Source organism: Nymphaea colorata, chromosome 14 (assembly GCF_008831285.2).
Source record: "Nymphaea colorata isolate Beijing-Zhang1983 chromosome 14, ASM883128v2, whole genome shotgun sequence".
Classification (NCBI taxonomy): Eukaryota; Viridiplantae; Streptophyta; class Magnoliopsida; order Nymphaeales; family Nymphaeaceae; genus Nymphaea; species Nymphaea colorata.
In genome coordinates this window covers 7256601-7275498 of record NC_045151.1, presented here as the reverse complement: position 1 = coordinate 7275498, position 18898 = coordinate 7256601, and positions in this window count along the sequence as shown.

Genomic DNA, 18898 nt, shown 5'->3' with positions numbered 1-18898 from the left:
ATCAACAACAGGCAAGAGATCATAATAATTAGATTTTGAGAAACAAATAATGTCCACCATAATAATCCATCATGCTAGTCAACCCAGCCTCCCAACATAAAAGATAGGAGAAAAGCAAGACAAATACTACTGCAGTGGAATAAAGTCAGCTGTTGCATAGGTCCAAAACATTATAAAAGATAGACAATAAGGAGAGAAACCTTTCAACAGCTTCTTCATATGGTCCTTCGTTCTCCCAATCCAATGAAAGAAAAACTGCTTTTTCCAGGTCCACATTTTCAAACTTCTAAGCACTTTGTAAGGATTCTGAAGGGCCATGATTTTGTGCATCAGACTCTGAAACAGATGTAGATACGTGACTTCCGACTACAACATGGCCTTTGTCTTCCTCTTCTGACTCAGTATCGTTGTCAGGCTCAAAAGAACGCTTAATAGCAAATCTGGACTCAGCTTTGGATTTTCCAACTTCAACTATGCATCTTCAGGTGGCAGCGGATTCAGACACTCTATGGAGATTTGATTGCATCTGTATCCATCGATTTAAAGTTGTTAACCTGCAATAAATTGAAAAAATGTACTTAAATGACAATAGCATAGACAAGAACAAGAATAGGCTGGTATCACTTTGTGAACCAAATCAGCAGACATGATATCAGCCACTTTTACGGCTGCATCAGTGTTGCTTCTTTCAAATACCAAACGGGTTAAAAGCGCAGAAAACATATAAAAGATAAATTATCAGGAAAACTACATAATGAAGTACAACGTTTTGGATTTCATAGACAACAGATAAAAGATGTGCCTCTCATTATGCAACATAATGTCCAAGTATTTTCTCTAGATATAATTACCTTGTCAAAGTTGACCATTTACATGGTTACTAGTGATGGGAGATTTCCCTCATGCATATACAAAAACAATATGTCCTAAACAGGATCATGTTCATGCAAAATCATTCAAACAAAATCTTAACTGTAGCAGAAGCGTACCTGAATCCATCTGAACAAATGGACGATCAGATTGCAGTAGGATCTTCCAGGGTCTTTGCGGCGCACTTGCGGTCACTCTCAGATGGGGAAGAGACAACCCTAGAAGCCAACATTTCTACCAACCATTGCACAACCCCAGGGACCACTACCATTTTATATTATGGGCAATTACAAATTCAACTCATCAAAGAGTTCGTCTATACATTACAAAATTACCCCATACCATATAAAATGATGTAATATCCAAAAATACAATCACTTAACCAGATATTTACATTAAGACAACCACAATGTCTGAAATTTCTCATAGACATATGCCGACCCACCAAATGATCCTTACAATCTCCCACTTGGGCCAAATATGTCTTCAAACATTCAGACATTACATAAAACCTTAAGAGCTCATAACTGCTATCTTATTAAACATCATTTTCACAAATCTCGTCCATGATCATATCAACACAGAACCAAAGCGGCTTTCGCTATATTAAAATTAGTTAGACCTTCAATGATCACAAATGTTAACACAATCAATGACATAGATCTGATATGGGTGTATAGCATGAGAATTACATATAATGTGATTACAACATGTCTATTCTCAACTGGTCCAACTTTAAAACCTTATGGAGATCAAAAGCACATAAACACAGAATGGAACTAAAGAACTTAAACTTTGTTATGCAGAAAACTAAATATGTGTCCATACATAAGAGAAAACAAAATACAAACTCCCACTAAACCAGCACATCATCCAAAGGTAGCACCCTCATATGAACAACATGTTCGTGAAAGACCTTAGGTGTTAAACCCTTGGTGAGCGGATCCGCAATCATAGAGTTTGTCCCAATATGCTCTAAAGACACCTAACCATTCTGTATCATCTCTTTAACAGCCAAAAACTTAATATCGATGTGCTTCGACTTTGACAAACTTTGGCTGTTATTAGAGTACATGGCTGCTGAATTATCGTCACACAATAACCTTAGTGGTCTTCCTACACCATTCATAATGCGCAGCCTCGTGACAAAATTCTGCAACCATAAAGCATGATTGGATGTCTCGTAACATGCTATGTTACTTTATTGGCACCCAACAAAGTCAGAATCTGAATACCCAATGATCTCCAACTGATCTGACTTCCTGTATGTGTGCATAAAATTTTTTGTTCTTTGTAAGTATGTCAATACATTTTTGGCTGCTTTCCAATAATCCATATCAGGATTACTTAAGTATCTGCCTAACATTCTAATGATAAGTGCAATATCCGGACGAGTACAAACCTGAGCATACATAAGACTTCCCACAACAGATGAATAGGGAATCTTTTCCATTTCCTTAGATTCGATTTCACTTTTAGGGCACTGTTTGAGACTATCTCCTCTAGCAACCGGAGTGTCTCCTGGTTTACAATTCTTCATGCCATATCACTGAAGCACCTTATCAATGTAGGCCTTTTGTGATAATCCAAGAACACCCCGAGAATGATCTCGAAATATCTAGATCTCCAATACAAAAGATGCATCACCAAGATCCTTCATGTCAAACTTTGTTGACAAAATTTCTTAGTTTCATGCAATATACCCACATAATTACTTGCCAGCAATATATCATCGACATATAAAACTAGAAAGATAAATTTATCTCCACTGAACTTTTACACATTCATCAACCATATTAGTTTCGAAACCAAATGAAACTATAACTTAATAAAATTTGTAATACCACTGACGGGAAGCTTACTTTAGCCCATAGATGGATTTTCTCAGTGGCACCTCTACTTGATTTTCTTGAGGTTGTTGAGTTTGTTATTCAGTATGGAGACCGACATCATTGTCTTCTTCTGAACATGTTGATGGAACAATGGTAAGAACAAAGACCTGACTATTGCTTTCAACATCTGTATGAGTAGACTTACATCTCTCTTTAAAGACAATATGTTTAACTTCATCACCTCCCCCAAACTCAATATCCTCAAAGAAATGGGCATTTTTCGTTTCAAAAAAAGACTTACTGGATGAATTATAAAACTTATAGCCCCTTAATGTTTGTTCGTTTTCCCTTTATACATTCAATGCAAACATTAAAGTCTACAAAAAACAAGGGACTCAAGAAATCCATTTGACATAAGCCTTTTTATTCTCTTTTCAGAGATATGTTCTAAGCGCATATGCCACAACATAGCAGAATTCTCATTGGCTAATTTTCTTTTAGTACCACTAGACGTAACATGCAATGTTTCATGATATGAAGCAATCGTATCAAGCAAATAGAGGTTATCACTACCAGATAAAGAACAAGTGACTATCAAATTTGAGTGCAGAAACAACTTAAATTTACTTCTTTCAAATGAATAATAATAACCAAATTTATCCAGTAAAAAAATAAAAATCAAATTTCGTCTAAAAGACGATACTACATAAGTTTCTATCAAATTCAAATAATAGTCAGTCTTTAACAATAACAAAAAATCTGCTATGGCTTCAACCTTCACCTTCTTGTCATTGCGCACTTAGATGAATCTTTCAGCATCATTTGGCGTCTGACAATTTAGGCAGCCCTGCACAGAAACACTTATGTGAATAGTAGCAACCGAATCTACGCATCAAGTGTGTTTTGGTACTAAAATTAAATTAACCTCAGAACAAAACCAAAGTGAGAATCGTACCTTTCTTTTCACGTCATGCATGATACTTAGTACAATCCTTTTTTATATGACCTTCATCTTTGCAAAAGAAGCAGCTTGATTTGCCTTCCTTATGCTTCTTCTGTTTCTTAATGGATGACTGGTCAGCCGCATGATGATAAGCAGAACTTTAAACGGTGGGAACCCTCAAACCGCATGTGTCTAATGATCATGAAGAAATCAATCTCAGAAAACTTTAGGGGGTCAATTACTGAAAAGGCTAGTGCCAAAGAGTTCATCGAAGAAATTGAAAAGCGTTTTGCTAAAAACGAATAGGTGTAGTAGCCAAGTGAGCACTTTTCATCCTATCATGCTTCATTCTCTCATCTTCTAACACACAATGCGAAATGAGCTCATTAAGAGTCCACTTCTCCTTTTGATAGTTATAACTAACTTTAATCTGTCCAAACTGTGTAAACTGTCCAAACTGTGGTGGAAGAGAAAAGAGAACTATATGCACTATGAAGTCTTCATATAACTTCAGACCTAGTGCCTGTAATTTTGAAGCAAGATGAGACATTTCCATAATGTGCTCCCGTATGTTCCCCTTTCCTTTATACTTTAGTGTCACAAGTTTACTCAAAAGAGTGCTTGTTTCAGCCTTTTCGTTTTTAGCAAAACGCTTCTCAATTTTTTCGAGGAACTCTTTGGCACTAGCCTTTTCAGTAATTGACCCCCTAAAGTTTTCTAAGATTGATTTCTTCATGATCATTAGACACATGCGGTTTGAGCGTTCCCACCGTTTAAAGTTTTGCTTATCATCATGGGCACTTTTATCTGTTAACTGAGGTGGGGAGAGCTCCCTAAATGCAAGGTCTAGATCCATAGAACCCAGAACAATCATGACAGTTTCTTTTCAGTCCTTAAAATTTGAACCATTTAACTCAAGAATAGTACTCAAATTTACAGATATCATGGAAGCAGAACTCATTGTACAAAGAACAAAAATACCAAACATGCTCACAATCAATACATGTACATAGATGAAATAACAAATATCAATGAATTTAAATACAATGGCCCAAATCCCATCACAAGGTACCGGTGCAACATTAATATCTAATCTTTAGATTGAAATATTAACTGCAAGTGGTATTCTTGGTTAACAATGAATATAGATAATTAGCCCTATCAAATAACGAGCCCATCTTTGGATTGACTCACTATTCACATGAAAACCTAAAAAATTATCATATATTCATTGCCCTGTATACTTAAACCTGACAAACCAACAGTCCTCCTTTGGGTTGATCATTGCCCGCATGGATTAAGTATACTATCATCTAATTTTCAAAAGAGGCAAATTCGCACAACAGAGGTCACTTTGACGACATAAAGTACAAACCTACTCATTTCGTACAACAGATATAGTTGTCCAAATATTCATCTAAAGTACACCCACAATTTTAACAACATGGAAAGCATGATACATATATTAAAATTTACATACAAATTTTGCCCTACATTCAATCCAAAACCAAAAGATTTAATCAAATGGCCCAAAAAGAGTCCAAAACTTTAGAAACTGGTACCATAATTGTGCTTAAGTGGCTCAAGAACCACTGAATCGGCCTTAAAATGGCCAGTATCATTCTTGAACTGCAACTAAAACACCCACATTGCCCTAAATAGGGCTGAACCTGTTTAAAAGTTGGACGAACCAGTAAAAAATAAACTGAATCGGTTCCGAAACCCACTGAACCGGTTGAAAAATGGCTAAAATTGGTTCTAAAACTGAATGAACCGGTTTGAAAAGCCTTGAATCAGTCTGAAAATCAACTGAATCGGTTCTGAAAAGCATAAACCGGTTTGAAAATCAATCGAACCGGTCTGAAAAACAACTGAACCGGTCTTAAAATCAACTGAACCGGTCTGAACCGTTTTAAACTTGAACTGAATCAGTTTTGAAGAGCACGAACCAGTTCTGAATCGAGTCACGGATCCGGAAGAACCGTATGGATACAGTCGGGTCACATGCAACCCGACCAGAACCCGTAATCCAAAATGCAAACTGAATGGATACGGGTCGGTCCGACGTGACCCGACCCGGATCCGCATTCTTAAACTGGATGGATACAGGCCGGGTCCGACAGGACCCGTCCCGGATCCAAAAATTCTTAAACGGGCGCGGCGACAAAATTGTTTTTTTTTTTTTAAATCCTTATGGATCCGGGTCAGGTCTGCCATGACCCGACCCGGGTCCGACCCTCCACCGCTCGACCGCGCGAGCGGTTGCAGGCGTTGTCTCCACCAGCGGTGAAGTTCCACCGGTAGGCCACTCAACAGCGTGGGTGGCCACCGGTTGGTGCCGCCATGATGGCCGGCCGTCGCCCACCGAAAACTGGCTGGAATCAGCCTTCTCCGTCCTGTTTGCAAAACTACCCCCTTTCTTGGTTTGGGCGACAGTAAAAGTAGCGAGAAAACCACCGGCAGGCAACCCAACAGCGTGGGTGGCCACCGGCGGGTCGCGCCAGGACAGCCGAAGGTCGTCCATTACCTAACGGCCGGCCAACGCTTGCCTAAACGGCGGATTCCGGCCGTCCACCATTCTTCCTTATTTCTGCCCCTTCTTTCTGTTTCTGTGGCTACAACAAAGGCGAGGAGGGCACCGGCAGGCCACCCAACAGCGTGGGTTGCGTCACCACAGCCCGAGGCCCGCCTTCTCCTAACGGCGACCGTCGCCCGCCGATCCGGTCGTCCCCTTCCCCGTTCCTCTTGTGTCCTCAGGTGCTTGCAATGGAAGCCCGATGGCTTTCGTTGCTCGCCCACGCCCAAATTATTATTATTATTTTGGTGTTGCAGAGCACCGGAAGCAGGCGTAAAATGCCTGATGTGCAACAGAGCAAGGGACAGACGCACAGTGTCCTCTCCATCCTTCGATGTAGAACATCATAGAGAATCGAAGAAAAGGGGAAAACCGAAAAAAGGGAAGAACACACAAAAAATTCACCCAAAAATCAACGATTTAACAATGAACACAGGGCTTTGATACCAATTGATGGGAGATTTCCCTCATGCATATACAAAAACAATATGCCCTAAACAAGATCATGTTCATGCTAAATCATTGAAACAAAATCTTAACTGTAGCGGAAACATACCTGAATCCATCTGAACAAATGGACGATCGGATTGCAGTAGGATCTTTCAGGGTCTTTGCGGCGCACGTGCGGTCGCTCTCAAATGGGGAAGAGACAACCCTAGAAACCAACGTTTCTAGCAACCATTGCATAACCCCGGGGACCACTACCATTTTATATTATGGGCAATTATGGATTCAACCCATCAAAGAGTCTGTAATTGCGTACAGGTATCTATACATTACAAAATAACCCCATACCATATAAAATGACGTAATATCCCAAAATGCAATCATTTAAGTGGATATTTACATTAAGACAGCCATAATGTCTGAAATTCCTCATAGACATATGCCGGCCCACCAAATGATCCTTACAACTAGCACATGGATTCACTTAGCCTCAGAAAAGGAAAAAGAAAATTCATTCATACAACATCTATCACAAGATAATCACAACAAACCGTCCACCGTAAAAGAAAAAAAGAGAAGCTGATATGCATCATTTCAGAAATTAGTTATGGAAAAAAAATAGCATATCTGGATTACATTAACAAGGTAAAGCAAGATCTCTAGCAGAACAAAAGAGAGAGAGAGAGAGAGAGAGAGAGATGTCAACATGTCAAAGTTATTATAGACTAACAGCAAGTAAGAGGACTATTCAATGATCATCCTAAGGACAGAGAGGGTATGCTTGGGGATTGGGTTGTAACCATCAAGTAGTTGGCTATCCAACCCACTTAGGCCTGGTCTAGGGTAAGAAATTAGGCTAGACCTGACAAGAGGCAGGTGCTGATTATAAACATGCTGAGTTGGCCTGTTATCAACTTTTTTCAGGTACTCAAGTTCTGCACCATACATACATAGATGTGTGCCAACCACAAACTAAAGTACTACCCATCCTAAAGGATGAGAATAGGTGCAGGCATTGATGTATTTTTGTGTGTGTGTGTGTGTGTGTCTATATCTTATAAACTTATCCTGCCATTATTTGATAAATAATCAAATAAGACAGACATGCTATGGTTATTTTTCTTCTTTTTTTTCTAAAACATATTTTTTGTGTTTCATAACTTGTTCATCTTTAGATATTTTGTTAAACAAAATTAAAACAAGAATAATATATGTTTTAGATTAGGTTTGGAAGAATCAGAACATAGTAACTAACTAGGGATCAACTTTGGATCCAATAGAAATCGACCTAACGAAGCCCATTATCATCAGCATCATGTCCAGATTGACAATTACTCATAAGTGGCGAATTCATATGATCAACTGACATTGATAAGATATTCGGATTCTTGCCTATGAGTGTCATCAAGATGCATTAGTGGATACAGATGTCTCAGCTTAGTAAACATAATCATTTTTCTATTTTAAAACAAAAAATCAATCGACCCAAATGCCTAACAAATTAACTGTTTAGTGCTAAGCAGCAGTACTTTTTTCCTTTGAAAATATATAACCTAGTAGAGAGAAAAAGAGGAAGGGGTTGCATTGAGTGGAAAAATCCTGCATACAAAGACATGGTGAAACCAGAAAAAAAAACACACACAAACATGCCAGTGTAAAGCTTTTGTGTACATATTTGTAAATAAATGTGCAATATTTTTGTCCATTTATGCCCTCACCACACCCATCACAACCTACTTCCATTATAGCATTAAAAAGTTAGGTCTGGTCTAAGCCTGTCCAGAACTGGCACTATTCTTTATCCTTAGGAAGTGAAGAATGGAGCCCCTCAGGAATATCAATTCCAAGTGAAATCTTGATTATAGGTCTTAACTATGGCATCTAACTCCCATATTTGCTTCTTAAGGGTTTTACTCATATGCATTAACTTATTTCATCTAAAACAAGCTCACATATCACTTCCCAAAAAAGTACCCTGTCCTGCTTCCCACTTTCCAAACAAGATTTTGAAGTGGCTAACACCATTTTCCTTCCTGTGTTCATGTTCTGACAAATGCACCAAAAAACAAATCCCACTCTTGACAAATTCCACAAAGTACAAATGACCATAATGTCTAACATATCTATGGTAAATCTGATGCAGGAACAGAGAATAAAAAACAGATTTAGTTTCAATTTTAGGGTTTGATTGATTGTTACTTTGTTTTGATCCAGATCCAGGGGTCCATTTTAGGTTATATAAAGATGTTTAGAGCCTCATCTGTATGTAGTCTTGGAATCAATGAAACACTAATCTTTTTTGAGTTTCCTCTTTTTGTTCTGTTTTTGCAGTTCTTTTGATTTTCCTAGTTAATTTAGACACTGACCGTGGGTAGAGGAGCAATTCTCTTTCCACTGTGTCAATATCATAGACAACCTAACATTAGGTAACTTTGTAGATTCTTTAAATTCATCAGTCATAGGAATACAGGATCAGAGGAGTACAGGATTGATCATTTGTTAGAACCAATTCAAACTGAGTATTTGCATATTCACTTCGGATCTACTTTCTGAAACAGAGCCTTTTCCTTTTGTCCATATTTGTCCAGTCCAGATTCCGTTTAGTAGAACAGGTTTAGCCGTTTAGGTCAAGACCCAAACTATCTCTAGCATGCTTGCATGATATGTCAGGCTTGTCAGCACACTATAGGCAATCTAATTTTATTCCTTTGTTCTAGGTAGGCAGCTTTAATATAAGTTCATAATAAAGCCTTTATAATTAACAAAAGAATACAGATAGATGATAAGTTCACAGGTGCTATGAACCATGGTCCAGCAGTTTCCTTTAGAAGTAAAGAACTATCCATGTCAGCAAAACCTCAAACAGCTCATCCTTGCTTTACCATGCATTGTTTGATCATTTTGCGTTACAACATATTCTTTTATTAAGTATTACAAACAATAGCTTATCCAGTGTCGAAACAAGGAAACGCCATAAGCAGATACTATTCAAAGGGGAAAAGTCCAAACATGGCAAAGAACACTGAAAGCATGAGAAAAGGAGCTCTAGGTCCACAACACTAGATACTTACATCTTTAGGCCACTCGTACACAAGTGAGAAAAAGTTAAAATCATGAGTTGTGTCAATCCCGTCAACTATGTTGCCTACATTTGCAACATAGATTATGAAAGCAGAAAGATAAGTGGCAGCTTTGCTGCTTAGGTGACCAAGAGACCTTTTCCCAGAATCTGTGGCATCTTAAGTAGCAGTGTCTGAGTTGCGCTCGGCTGCAGTTGAACTAGCTGAAGTTGGCTTGATAATTATAAGCCCAAGCCCAAGCACCCCATCTTTCTGTGTAGCAGATCGTGCTTTCTTGTCCATGTAAAAGGTGTCTCCTTTCACAGGATTTTCTTCTGTTTCTTCTGTTTCACTTCCTTCCCTTGTTCTCCAGTTCTACAATGAGGCTATTATTAACTACCACAAAAAATAATCAATCAACAAAAGCAAACTGGTCAACGACTTTGCAGAAACCAGCTCAGAAAATTACGGAGAACTGAATTAAACTTGAAAAACGAGGTTCTTCATTAGTTTTTTTTGTCACGTAGAGTATAGGTCATTGTTCCGCATCACTGTCAAAGCACCCATTGATATATAACTTACACAAGGTGTTGTAAGTACTAAGTGATTTCATAAACTGCATACACATCCTGATAGTACATAAAGTAAGAACTGAAAATTGATTCGATAATGTTTACATAGCTTATAAGCTCTTTCAACAACTTCAATTTTAGACTCAACATGATTTATTATTTCAAGCCATGCCAGTATACATTCACGACTCAACTACCTCAGGAGTCAGGATTATCAATAAGATGAAATGTTATTCATTCAAGACACACTACTCCTACTCTTACAAAAGGAGTACTAGTCTCGGCCAACTTCTGTTGTTATTTTAGGTTTATCTGTGTCACATAGGTAAAGGAAAGGGTGAAAAGATGGAGCAAAGCAATTTGAAAAAGCTTGGGCACAGGAAGTAATGCAAGACGGATTAAGATTAAAAAGTCTTTACCCGTCTGCACTCACGGCTAAACTAAAACTAAACTTAAAACTAACTAAAACTCAAGCAAATGAGTAAACAAAAAGGAAGAACAGAAAAAACTAAGAAAGAGCCTGCATTTTTCATTTCTTTTCAACTTTCAACTTTTCTTACAAAATGAACCCACATCCCTTTATATAGAGTAAGGGATGGATTGTGGATCTGGATCCAGTTACAGGTATTTAAACTTATATAGGTCCAGTTATAGAAATATGGATCTGGCTTCTGCTTCTGGCTCTGCATGAGGGAATACTATAATGCTACAACACATATAATGCATAAATTATATAAATAAATTAACATATTATATATATACTATATGTTATATTGTACAATATATAATATATATTATATACATATTATCTGTTATATTGTATAAAATATAATAAACATATAACACTATATATACATTAGAAGTTATTACGTATAACATACTTTATACACGTATTATAATGCATAATGTATATAATTATAGTAATGTCTATTAATGATATATTACTAAAACAATAATGTATATGTATAATATACAATATATTATATTATGTATTATATGTTAAACGTATAATATGTATGATACATGTTATTGTATATATATAATACCAATAACATCTATACTACTAATATATTATATAATATACATATATTATACATGTAATATTATACCACATATGTATGTACATATATATTACATATTGTATGATAAGATATATGTGTACGTCTGATATTACATATTTGTTATATAGTACATATATGTACATATATATGTCATGTTTGTATATGTTATATATATATATAATATTTTAAAATATGATATATATATATATATATATATATATATATATATATATTAATCACAACTGCAGTCTTTGGCTCCACTGAAGCAATGTTAAGAGGCTTCACATATGCATTATGCTTAACAAAAAAAATTTGAAACTGCAACATACCTGCAAGATGATCCCTATATCAAATCACTTAGTTTGATAAATTTTGAATCATGTAATTTGACAATGCTAAGGCATACATGCAAAAAAAAAAAAAACAAATGTGGGCAAAGAGGTGAAGAGCATTGAAACAAGAAAGGGTTTCCTTGTTGAAACCTACCAAAACTTATCATGAGTAAGACTGGAACCATTCTGCCATACCTGTTGTCCCACAAATAATTCTCATTCGTCAAAGATTGACCAAAAAACTCTTCTGCTTGAACAAATTCGGCACTTACAAGTGCTGCAGGATCTTTTGGGATGAAAGCTTGCACACTATACACTTGAACTGAACCATCTTTAAGTTTCTCCCGTATGCCTGCATCATTTTGAGGGAACAAAACTAAGTGACCACCTGAAATTCACCAATTCCACAAGAATATATACACAAAAAACAACACTTGGACGCTTATTTGTGAACGTTGATCATGTTCGGCAAGCCATTTAAGAAGGCCAAGTGCCACAATATCGCCAACCTAAAGCCACAAGTCATTTCAGAAAATTTTGGGAGCACAAATCCATGTCAAGTGAAAATCCCCACTCAACGACTTATGCGAGTAAGGATTAACCAAATACATTATAACATTGTATAGAAGTTTGGATCACCAGATGAATCGAGAATAACTTGGCAAGCTAGCATCAATAACTACCTTGGAAATAACTGCTAGCCAGCATAGCTCATCCCAATACTTATTTGATAAGCCAATCCATTCAGGAATAAGGATAACTCTCATTGTGACAGAATCACATGAGCACAAGTACAGGTTTGGTCATGATCATTCACGGGCTTTAAACGACGAGGTAGGTTTTTCTTAGGTATAATATGCCAAAGTGGAAAAATCTTGGTAAAGTTTCTGAAAAAAAAAAAAAAAAAAAAACCTAAAAAGAAAATGCAAAAATAAATGGAGTAATAAAAAAATCAAAAATGCCAAAAGAAAGAGTTGTTTTATGTTTTTTGGCAGTTTTTTCATTTGGCATATGTTTAAAAAAAAAGGCTTTTTTTTGCTGACCTATTTTTTGAACTATAAAATGGGTTTTTATTTTTGAAAAAGATGGGTTTTATGCGACAATGGGACATAGGCATGGCAATTTTAGTAAATGTGGATACAGGGATATGGAAAAGTATACGTACATATGAAGATAGAAATACTTAAACTATGTGCGTATTTGTGTGTGTATAAGCAGAATTTGTTATTGTATTTGAGAATTTTTGCAAATTTGCAAGTTCTATTCACTCCCACCATATCCACTTGCAGTTAGCTAAATACCAAGAATATGGTGCAGAATAAGCAGAGTTTCTCATACGCAATTTCAGATGTTCCTGACGTATAATTTCCATAAAGCAGTGACCCTCATACATCTGCTACCAGCAGGGCATGCTATGGTACTACATTCAGTATATTAAAGAAACAGATAGGAGTGCATACTTTTTAAACAATATCCAAAAAATCAGAGAACCAAAAGATTAGGGGAAAACAAGGGTATCAAAACATTCCTTGAAGAAAGTTTGTCATGAAAGTTCTAAAGCAATCAGAAAACAGGAACAAAAAAAAAAGATCAACTGAAGGAGGGACAAAAAAATGAAACCAATGACAGATGCGACTAATGCTACAGAAGATGTTAATTAAGAACAATGGAATCAATCTTCTACGAATCAATCCAGCACTAAAAGATCTATACCAAGCCATGTTGGAATGCACAAGGCTTTCCATGTGCATTTGCATAGATCTACTACTGTGACTGTCCTGATATTGCTAAAGAAACATATGAGAGGAAACATTTGTCCATTGCTGCACTGCAGATCATATTTGTAGACAGCAGAAAACGACAACGACAGAAAAGCAACACAAGAATTGTGGTCCTTTGATTGTCAAATGATCTACGAAGTCTAATGTTCTTGCAGTTCTTGAAGTGTTTGAAATAATTAAATTAGTCTGATATGAGGAAGTAGTTCAGCTGCAGAAGGAAAATCAATATGAACTTATTAGCTTGTTCATCAAGTAGCATTGTTTACCATATTGTCATCTTTAACGTCATCTAAGAAAGCCACAAGATACTAGAAGTTCTTTAATCTTGGATGATATTTTTGTAAGGCCCTGACACATTCAAACTTCTTCTTGCAGTCCGGGGTCTGGCAATGTCATTACATGCACATGAAGTACTTGGAGAGAGAGACAACCTATCAGATTTTGGGATGTCTATTTTACATCCTTATGTATAATACATATATATATTATATGTCATGAGATGTTAACAAAAATATATATATGTTATATATATATATATACAAATAATAAATAGATATATGTACACATGTATATGCGTACATACATACATAACATGTATATATATATACGTATGTGTTCAGTTACATATTGTAAACAATATGTATATGTGTATGAAATGTAAGTATATATTATATGTATTGCATAATGTATATATTGTACATATGTACATATACATGTATGTACATAAACAACACATGTATAACATATAGTACATATACACGATACATATGTATATATAAGACATATGTATATATACATATATATGATATGCATATTCAACATATATATATATACACACATACACACACAAACACACACAAACACACACACACTATATATATATGGGTACGTAACTATATCTACATAATAACACTCTATATTGCATAATATATGTTATGCATATATAATGTAGCACATTATATATTACATTGTACATGATAATAGGTACATATTATAATACATATGTCTACATTGTGCAATATGCAGTATATGTTGTATGTGAAACATTTTACAACATATATATAGTATATGTTATAAATATAACATATGTGATGTGCAATATATGTGAGTGTGGGTATCTATATATATATACATATACATATATAAATAGACATTTATACATACATATATATACATGTATAATATATGGATATATGTATTATAGTACATATGTCCATATATTATACATGTATATATATGTATGTATAAATGGCTATTTATATATATATATATATATATATATATATATATATATATATATAAAACACATGCACACACACACACACACACACACACACACACACATATATATATATATATATATATATATATATATATATATATATATATATATATATATAAACATATGTACATATATATGTGTATATACGTACAATACATATATTTTACACAATGTATATATAGATAATATGTATACAGAACATACATGTATATGTGTATATACGTATATACATATATGCACACATGTATATACGAACATACATACATAACATGTATATATATATGTATGTGTTCAGTTACATATGTTATAAACAATATGTATATGTGCATGAAATGTAAGTATATATTATATGTATACATATGTATATGTATATTGTTTTGCATAATGTATATATGTTACATATGTACGTATACATGTATGTACATCAATAACACATGTATAACATATTGTACTATATATGACACATATGTATATATAAGACGTATGTATATATACATATATATGATATAAGACACACACACACACACACACACTGTATATATATGGGTACGTATCTATATCTACATAATAATATTCTATATTGCATTATATATGTTATGCATATATAATGTAGTACACTATATATTACATTATACATGATAATATGTACATATTATAATAAATATGTCTACATTGTACAATATATATATAATATATGTTGTATGTGAAACATTTTACAACATATACATATACATAGATACGGTTTATTAATTATGCATACATATTATTTATGTATAATATATAATATAATTATGTGTATATACGTATAATATAATACATAAAGATAGGTCAACTTGCAATGAGATAAAGTGGCATAGCATATATATATATATATATATATAATCATACATGTAGATACATAATATATTAAATAATATGTGTCATATAATATAGTATAATTTTATATAATATGTAACATTATATTTACATATTGTACATTACATAATATGTTATAGTTACAACATATTATACTACTTGTACATATACGTTATATTTCACATAATATATATAATGTACATGTATATTATACATGATATGCATGTGATATATGTCATATGTATATTATATATACCTAATATAACATATATATCGTACATACATATTATAATGTATATTATATGTACATTATATGTATATATATATATATATATATATATATATATATATATATATATATATATATATATATATATATATATATATATATATTGCCGGTGTCAATGAAGGCTTGTCCTTTTTTCCATTTTCCTTTTTTATCCGCAGCATTTTGAACCGGGATAATAACGGAAATATGAGATAAGGACATCTTTTTGATCTGCTTGATCTCAAAATTATTAAAGCTACTTTTAAGTGTAAAATTCCAAAAATTGATAGGAGTTCTACCTTTTTCCTGTATAGCCTTTGCTACCTTTTCTTTTGGTTCACTGCTGTCCGCCTCGGATTCCAATATTCGACGTATTGCAAATTCATGGTGGAGGCAGAAACCTTTTGTTTGGACTTGACAATTCTGACACTTGCACATCTCTTTTGTGATTTGTTCCAGTGTCGTGCAACTTTCTTCAAACTCTTTTGCTTTTGGAATATTTTTGCACATGAGTTCTTCAGTCTGCCCCCGGTTCTTCCGACCATCAAAAACTTCTCTGAAGACTTATCATCTCCCAACAGAGACTCTGCAGTAAAAATGATGATGATGACTTCACCCAAAGCACCCAACGCAGAAAAAAGCAAACCAAATTGTAAGACCCACGTTTTTCTTTTAAAAACAAAAATTTATTTATCAAGTTAATCTTAAAGGAGACATTTGAGGATATGGATAAGGATGTAATTGAAAGGGGGAAAATTCTCTTTTTCTGTAGCATTAGAGGAGCACGTCCAGCCATAGAAAGATTGAGAGAGATTGAGATTGAAGTAGGAGGCTGCTGGAAAAGAACCTCACGTAGAGGGAAGGAGTTGCTACCAATATTTTCAGAGGTATGGGGATTTTCAGTCATGAGTATAACATGAAGCCATCTATTTTGATTTCTTATAGATACATGCATATGTGAATCCATGTTTTTATATGCTTAGAAGATGAATATATGCATGAGTTAGTGTACGCTGGAATGAGAATATCATGCTCTTAGTTCTAAATGTCTCTGATTTCCTAGAGATAAAGCATGCTAACATACTAACACGAGGGGTAAGGCATGTAAATCATGGTTGATTTGAAACCCTTGATTCCTGTATTATGCTATATGTGATGATCCGTGAGAAACCAGAGCTACAATCAATCTTAAAATAGAGCATGCATATTTGAGAAGGCCTTCATCTCTCCAATTTCTAGTTCTTTGCAGACTGTGCAAGCTCAGCTACTTAGCTCATTGAAACCATAGAATTAAGTGAAAATAAGTTTTCCAGCATTTCATTACCAATTTTTGTTTAAATTTCCTATATACCATATAACGAAGCTGTTTTGCAAGGGGTAGGCATCAATGCTTTGACACCAAAACGGTCCATGACTTCCCCCCGGAATTTCTCAGAATTTGAAAAGAATATGATTTGCAGATTCACATTCTTTCAGATAAACGTAACATTGAGAGGGTAATTGCATGTCAAACTTTTGATTTCTGTCATCCTTGGGGAGTCAATTTTTTCAGCAATGTGATGGTCCAGCTGGCATGTGGATAAGTTCCTCCATACCAAGGGTTGCGTCTCCAAATCTGTACATCTTCCATCTCAAGCGTGCAGTCCAAAAGCACCTATCTAGTGAAAACAACATTACTACCATGTGACTAATGGTGCTGCTTGCATGTGCATTCTCACGCCTTGGAAGAACTCAAACACCTCTGATCCATTATAAAAGATTAATCTTGGGCAGAACAACTAATGGTGACTTCCACTAGGTGATACCACTTGGTAGGGATGCTATGAACTACCAACTGGTTAGTCCATTTCTCCTTCCAAAATTCCACCCTAGCTTCATTTTTTATTTTCCAGGTAAAGAAATCACACATATGAGCCCAAACTTTGTAGATATGCTTCCAGCTAACAAATGCACTAGATGGCATTTCCATACCACATGTTCTTCTTCTGTAAATATTTATCTCTGGTTAGCCTAGCCCACGTGTTATAGTCTATCATTGCCTTGCAAGTTAGAAAGGCTAAATCATCATTGTTAATGTCTTTAATACTTTGAATTCCCAGACCACCATCCATCTTTAGATAGCATAAATCCTTCCAGCAGATCTGATGGTTGGTTTTTTTTTGTCCTTGTCTCCCCGCAAGAACTTAGCACAAATGCACTTTATATGTTTGAGAATAGCCCGAGACAGTCACATTGTCATTGCCCAGTACACAGTCATCATAGTGAGGACATGATTCATCTGACACAACCGACCTCCATAAGAAAGTAGTCTACCCTTCCAACTTTCCAATTTCATGTCTAATTTTAACAATAAGGGTAGGTAGTGAGCTTCCGAAAGGTTGCCTACATGAAGTAGACGCCCGATGTTAGCCAATTGGCAGATTTCTTCTGCTCCATTCCAGCTCTCTCTCCATGCCGATATACTCTTCCTTTGTCAGGTTAAAACCAAAAAAGATGCACTTCTCTCTACTAATGCTCATCCCAGAACACTCCTCAAAATGCCTAAGGTATTATTTTAGAGCTAAGCAAGAGTTCTTAGCTTCTAAAAATAAGAAGACATCATTTGCATAAAATACCGAAAAATAGCACTCTCCCATGCTGCCCACCTTAAAAGTTTTAATAACACATTCATGGATACGAACTTGCAAAAAAAGAGTTTAGATTAACCATAACAAATAGATATGGTGATAAGGGATCTCCTTGGTGGAGCCCTCTCTTGGTGTCAAACCACGCTCCTTCACGCCCATTAATAAGGAAGGAGGAGCTCACAGTTGTAACAATGGTCATGATCTTATCTTTCCACATTCCACCAAAACCCAAGTACAGGAGAGAATTTCTTAGAAATTCTAAGCTCACTCGGTCATATGCTTTACTGAGATCTGGTTTGATGCCAATGACCTTCAGTTTCCTGATGTTTAGTGCTTGTAGGAACACATTATGATTGTCCCCCAGAATGTGACTCAAAACCAGACGAAGCCTTCT